Genomic DNA, 7,175 nt, shown 5'->3' with positions numbered 1-7,175 from the left:
TCAGACTTTACCCTCACTGCCCTTCCCACTCCTACTTCCACCCCCAGATCCAACAACACTGACTTTCTTGTTGTTTCTGAAACAAGACCCTCCATCTCCTGACTCCCACCTGGAATTCTCTCCCTCCTCATTTCCACCTACCTCCCGGCTTCCTTCACCCAGCTAAAATCCTGTCATCTATGGGAAGCCTTTCCCTATCTCTCTTTCTTCTGATGTCTTCCCTCTGTTAATTAAATTGTTTATGTTTAGTTGTTTGCACCTTGTATCTCTCAGAATCAACTCAAGAGCTGGCAGTATCTTGTGTCTTTATTCCCAGCACTTAGTTCAGGGCTTGGCACATAGTAAATGCTTGAAAAAACAATTTATTGACTCTGACTTACTGAAAAAAAAGAGGCTTCCACTAAGGGGACAGTCGCTAGAGGGTGCACCAGGGGGTTGAGCAAAGTTGTGATCATTTTTTTGTTTGTTTGTGTGTTTTGTTTTTCTTTTTCTTTTTTTTTTTTAATTGCCCAGGGTCACATAGCTTGTAAATGTCTGAGGTCAGATTTAAATTTAGGAAGATGAGTCTCCCTGACTCCAGGCCTGGCACTCTATCCACTGAGCCACCTAACTGCCCCTAATTAGTGAAGAGGTAGCCCCTAATTAGAGATGAATCAGCTTATTAGGCTCTTCAATGAATCACTGGGACTGCAGGGGCAGAGTAGATAGGAGAGGAATAGATGGGGGAGGAGAAGGGTGGGAAAAGGAAGGCAAAGAGACATCTCATTTTTCCCAGCGAGGCTTTTTTGGCCTCTTCCTACCACGAGGGGGCAGGCCATAGCTGGACAAAAATCTTACTCAAGCTTGAGATTCTTTGGTAGGGACTGGGAACTGGGTAGGGTTGTTGCACTGTTAAGACCCAAGACTGGTTTTGGAGGTCCTGTAAAAGGGCTACTTGTTCATTGAGCTGGCTGGCTGGGTGGGGGGTGTCTTTACATCTTCTGGTTTCTCAGTACGTCTCACAGAACCATAGACTACCAGATAACACTATACGTGCATTTGGTTTCTCTGGATCTGTTGCAGGAATGGAGATTTCATAGTTATGAAGGTACCACGTGCTGCCCCCGAGCCTTGGCATGTCCTTTGTCAGCATTTGTCCCTCATTCACTTTCTGAATCTTCCTTTCTCTCTCTCGTTGCCAGTTTCCCGTTTTCCCTTCTTTAGTAACTTCTTTTTGTCTCTCCTTGCTTCAGTGGATCTGTCTCTTGTATCTTTGTTTCCTTATCTGAATCTGTGCTTCTTTAATTCTGTCTCTCCCATTTTCCTTTTCGCCATGCCACGCTGTCCCTCATCATTCTCTCCACTGAGTATGCTATCCCCGTTTCTTTGTCCATCTTTATTGTACCATCATCCGTCTCTTTGTCTCTCTCTACTCTGCCATCAACTCTCTTTCTTTCTCCACTGTGCCATCATCTCTGTCTTTTTCTGTTTCTGTCTCTACTGGACCATCACCTGTTTCTTTTTCCCTAGTTTTGTCTCTTGTGCCATCATTTCTGTCCCTTGGTTTCTGTCTTTGCCTCTCTCTTTCTTTCTGTCTTGTAAAATCTCCCTCATTGGAACAGATCTCAGAGGTCCTCTTCCTCAGTCTGTATTGGAGCAGGAACCTCCATGCCAAATGCCTGTACGGCCTCTCCTTGAAGGTGTCCAGTGATGGATCCCCCACCACTCCCAGGAGGAGCCTAGCCTGCTTGTCCTGAGTTCTGATTGTTAGAAGGAAGATGAAATCTGCATTTCTGCCATTTCTCTAAATCTCTCATAGTCGTGCTCCCCCAAGATTAAGTCTACTACTCCCACAGCTCTTCAGATTCTTGAGGATATCTCTAATGTTCCCCTGACTCTTCTCTTCTCTAGGCTAATCACTCTCAGGTCCTTCGTGGTCTCTCAACCTTGTCATTGCCATGGCCACCCTTCTCATGGTGCACAGGAGCTTGTCAATCAATGTCCCCTTTTCAGAACTGAAAACCATTCTGGGACTGGTTTGATGAGGTCAGGGTATCGGGTTTGTCACTTCCCTCCACAGGGACCTCTGCTTTTGCTAGGGCTGTCTAAGATGCCTTGATCTTTTTTGACTGTTGGATTGTATTCTTGACTTACACTATGACTTTATTCCTTTAAAATCTTCAGGCCTTTTTTCATTCTGCTTCAGTCTCCATTTCTCTATCCCAGCCCTCTGCTCCATCTCCATCCCTGGTGACTGGGGTTTGCTCCATCTACCCAGTTCCCAGAGCAGACTTGCTGTTTCCTATAGTTACTGCTTTGCTGGCTTGGCCTGTTCCCTGCTATCCGTCTTTACAAATTTCAGATTCTCTCCAACTGCTATGTGGGATTCTAGGCTCTGAGAAGGTCTTCTTGGCCTACCTCCACCCGGAAGGCTGCCCAACCCTCTGGCTAATACCTAAAAATCCACCCTCAGAGAGTCATTCCTTTGTCTTAGGAGTTTCTTCCTAGTAAAAGCATTACTTAGAGAAACAACACCTTGAGCTGTCTTAGTCATACCTGATGTGAATGAACGTATTAGAGCTGTGTGCGTGTGTGTGAGAGAGAAAGACAGAGAGAGAGAGACAGAGAGAGAGAGAGACAGAGAGAGACAGAGAGAGAGAGAGAGAGAGAGAGAGAGAGACAGAGAGAGACAGAGAGAGAGAGAGACAGAGACAGAGAGAGAGACAGAGAGAGAGAGAGAGAGAGACAGAGAGACAGAGAGACAGAGAGACAGAGAGAGAGAGAGAGAGAGAGCATGAGCACCTGAAAACAGCACAAAAACTAGTAGTAATTAAAATACAACATTTCCTAAATGTGGGGCCTACACTGTGCTAGGTTCTGGGAATACAGAGATAAAAATAAATTACAAAGCTTACATTTTAAGGTGGGGGTGGGAAAGGGTTTTGTACAACATGTATACAAATAAATAGAGGGAGTTCCAAAAGTCTTAGTAGAGTTTTAAGCTTGTTTTCCTTACAGCCAGGAAACTGAGAAAAGGGAGAGTACCACTAGGGGATCAGGAAAGGTTATAAGGAGGAAGATGGTGCCTGAATTAAGGCTAGAAGGAAGACCAGGATTCTGTGGGGCAGAGATGCATATGGAGTACTATACATACTGTACTGTGGGGGCAGCTAGGTGGCTCAGTGGATAGAGTGTCCGGCTGGGAGTCAGGAAGACTCTTCTTCCTGAGTTCAAATCTGCCCTCAGACATTTTCTAGCTGTGTGACCCTGGACAAGTCACTTAATTCTGTTTGCCTCAGTTTCCTCATCTGTAAAATGAGCTGGAGAAGGAAATAGCAAAGCACTCCAGTATCTCTGCCAAGAAAACCCCAAATGGGGTCACGAAGAGTCAGACAGACACACCTGAACAACAACACTGTACATTTTTGATATGGATAATGGCTCATACAAATATAAAGAGGAAGAACTGATTAGTTTAGTTTGACCAGAAAATGGAGTTTATGTAGTGAAGTGGTATGAAAGAAGTCTGGAAAAGTAGGGGGAACCTGACCGAGGGGAGTCAGATGTCAACCTAAGGAGTTTGTGCTTTGTCCTATAGATAGAGGGAGTCACTGAAAGCTTTTGAGGCAGGTGAGTAGCATATAGCCCAAATTGTACCTTAGGAAGAGTATGTTGGCCACCATGTGGAGGATGGATTGGACAGGGGTGAGAATGGATGAAGGAAATATCATTAGCAAGGGGCGGCTAGGTGGCTCAGTGAATAGAGCACTGGCCCTGGAGTTAGGAGGACCTGAGTTCAAATATGACCTCAGACACTTAACACAAAAAACTAGCTGTGTGACTTTGGGCAAGTCAACCCCAATTGCCCTCCAAAAATAAAAAAAAAAGGAAAAAAAAAGAAATATCATTAGCTGGCTATCATGGGGCAGTTAAGTGGCACAATGACTACAGCACTGGTCCTGAAGTCAGGAGGACCTGAGTTCAAATCCAACCTCAAACACTTACTAACTGTGTGACCCTGGGCAAGTCACTTAACCCTTTTTGCTTTTAAAAAAAGGTTATTACAATGCTTTAGGAGAGAAGTGATGGAGGGCCTAAACTAAAATGGCGGCCATGAAAAGGATAGGTGGGAATGATGTTATGCGACTAAAATTAGCAAAACTTATAACAAAACTTAGCAAGTGACTGGATATAGAAGTGAGGGAATACTACTAATAATTAGCTTTTCTAGACCACTTTGCAAAGCACTTTACAAATATTATCTCGTTTTATTCTCATAGACTCTGAGAAGAAGGTGCTCTTATTATCTCTATTTTACAGATCGGGAAACTGAGGCTGAGAGTGGTTAAGTGACTTGCCTGGCTGTCACACAACTAGTAAGTATCTGAGGCTGTATTTGAACCGAGCTCTTCCTGGTTCAGGTCTATTGTCCTATCCATGGAGCCACTTGTAGGAACCATCCATAAGGATGATTCCAAGGATCTGAAACTGGGTGACTAGTTCCTTGAACAAAAAAAAGGGTAGTTTCTAAGAGCAGCAGATGTAGCAGAGAAGAAAATCAATTGGAAATTTTGATTTTGAGATGTCTATATCCAGGATGAGATAACCTGGATGGGTTTGGAATCAGAAGATGGGAGTTCTGATTCTTGGTTTTTGAACTTATTTACAACTAGCATGATCCTGAGCAAATAGTTACACCTTTTCTAGGTGTCCTCAGCCTTCTCCTTTGTTTGATAAGATGATTATTTAACCTTTGACTCAAATTCTTTTTTTTTTTTTTAATGAGCCATCGGGGTTAAGTAACTTGCTCAAGGTTACACGGCCAGGTGTTTCTGGGTGGGTGCTAAGTGTCCAAGCCCGGAATCGATTCCCAGGTCATCCGGACACTGGAGCCGGTGCTCTTATTCGCTGTGCTACCTGGCCACCGCTCAAATTCTTAAGACCATGGGAATAAGGGTCAACAAAGAAGTGGGAAAAAGGGTGAAGAAAGAGGATTTGGGAAGTGCCAGAGATTTTAAGTAGGGCCATCTGGGTCTATACACAAGGCATTGCTGCTATTTGGGCCTCTACACCACAAGTTTTTGTCCAGATATAACTCGACTTTAAGCTTTAGTCCTCTGTGGGAGTCTCAGTCTGGGTAAGGGGGAACACTCACTCATTACTTAGGTCTTTTGGTTTGGAGCACTCCCTGAAAAATCTCTCAGTCTAGAGCCCCTCTTCCTGGTGTAAGTCTGTTTGTGTGTTTCTTTGAGGGGAGCCTTAGGTGGGGAATTCTCATCTGTTACTGCTTTCTCTCTAAGTGGCTGCTTGCTGATCTGGTAACTATGCTGCCCCTGGCCTGGGGGTGGAGGGCGTTGCCCACTGAGTCATAGCTGGGGCATTTGGTCCTGGAAACCACTGGGTGAGTCACCCAGGATGGAAGGGGGGGTAGTAGGGAGGAAAGGGGAGGGAATAATTTAACTTCTGGAAAAAAAGAAGGGCCAGGGGGGCAGGGGGAGGAGAGTTGGGTGAGGGGCAGGAAGGGTGGGGCACAACCTGAGGTGGGGGATGGGTAGTACACATAAAGAAGGAACCAAGGCTCTAGGGAATTCTGAAAAGGAAGATAGGAAGAAAGAAAGTTCACTCTCCCATTAGCCCAACCCTAACTCTGAGGCTGGATTCTGCTGTACGTTTTTAGGTAGAGTGTGAGAGAAAGTAGAATATGTGAGATGAGGGGCATAGAATAAAAAGCATGAAAACCTGAGGCCTGTGCCCTCAGACCTTTTTCCCACTGATCTGGCTTTGACATGGGTTCAGACATGGGAAGGCTGGTTAGGCTAACTCTTTCCTAGCCCCATTCTCAGTAATGGGCTCAAGAATTAGAACCTTGGGGTGGGGGGAGAGGTCCTAAGGAAAAATCAAGATAACTATATTCTGTGTCCATTCTCATCCCCTAGGGAGATGGTCAATGGCAGGGGTGGGGTGGGGAACACAACCTGGGACATCCAGTTTTAGGCTGATTCTGCTTTCCAACTCATGGGATCATAGAATTTTGGATCCAGAATGATAGAGGGAGTGTGTGTGTGTGTGTGTGTGTGTGTGTGTGTGTGTGGTGTCATTTAAATTAGACTTACAGGAAGCCTAGGAATTGGACTGTGAGAGTATTTATGGAGAGGGCATTCCAGGCACAGAGAATGGTATGAGCAAAGGCATAGAGGTGGGAAAGAGCAATTATATGGGGGACCGGGGAGGAAGACACAAGCCCAATTTGACTGGGATACAGTCTGGCTGGAATACATGGAAGGGAGTAGCATGAGGTAAAACTGAAAAAATATGGTGATACCCCCCCAAATGACAAAAAATAGGGTGTAAAGGACTTTTTAAAGGAGTTTTAACTTAACCTATTAGCTAGTAGGGAATCAGTCTCTTAGGAATTAGGTTGACATGTAGTTGTGGGGTGGGCTGGCAATGAATAAGATTCAGGATAATTCAGGAGTTATTTCAAGTTGGAGTCAGAGCACCTTAGTTCAAATCTTGACAGTGAAACCTACCACCCACGTAACCTTAGCCAAAATTTTTTTTATATCTTTTGCTTTTATATTGCCTAGGTTTCTCTCTATTCTTTCCTCCTCTTGCAATATCCCCTGTAATAAAGAATTCTTTTTTATAAAGAAAAAGAAAGAAAAAAAATTCAGCAAAATCGATTATTACCTTGGAAAAAACCTGAAATTATGTGTAATATTCTACACCTGTGGGAAACTGACTCCCTTTCCTCCCAGCAAAAGAGTGGATGACATGGTGACATGTCTTCTTTGGGGTCAAGCTTCTTTATAATTTTGTAACATTTATTTCCAAGTGTTTTGTGGTTGTTCATCCCATTTATGTTGTCTTCATCATTTTCCTAGCTCTGCTTATTTCATTTTGTATCATGTTCCTGTTAATCTTCTCATGCTTCTCTGTGTTTATCGTGTTTCATTGTTTCTTACAGCACAATAATATTCCATTGTGTTCATAATTTGTCTAGCCATTCCCCAATTGATGGGCATCTACTTTAGCCAAATTTCTTATTCTCTCTGGGTCTGTTTTCTCATCTTCAGAACTGAATTGTTTTAGTTATTTTCTAAAGCTCTTTCCTGATTTCTAACTCAAAACACTGTAAACCTTGGTATTTCCATTAGCTTCCTCTTCTGATCCTCCCCCCCCCCCCCCCCCCCCCC

General features: G+C 44.0%; 1 protein-coding gene across 1 annotated transcript in view; it reads left to right on the top strand.

Annotated features, from left to right (window-relative positions):
- Nucleotides 1-5,356: 5,356 nt before the first annotated feature.
- S100A2 (S100 calcium binding protein A2) overlaps nt 5,357-7,175 on the top strand; it is a 7,943-nt gene continuing 6,124 nt past the window's right edge. The window contains exon 1 of the mRNA XM_069077878.1: nt 5,357-5,380. The gene's annotated coding sequence lies outside the window, so the exon portion shown is untranslated. The remainder of the gene's footprint in view (nt 5,381-7,175) is intronic.

The sequence above is a fragment of the Petaurus breviceps genome, unplaced genomic scaffold, assembly GCF_028583685.1.
Source record: "Petaurus breviceps papuanus isolate PSGF00001 unplaced genomic scaffold, PetGlider_PUasm1.0 91023, whole genome shotgun sequence".
Classification (NCBI taxonomy): Eukaryota; Metazoa; Chordata; class Mammalia; order Diprotodontia; family Petauridae; genus Petaurus; species Petaurus breviceps.
Note: the sequence above shows the minus strand (reverse complement) of the source record. Positions and strands in the feature narration are given on the sequence as shown.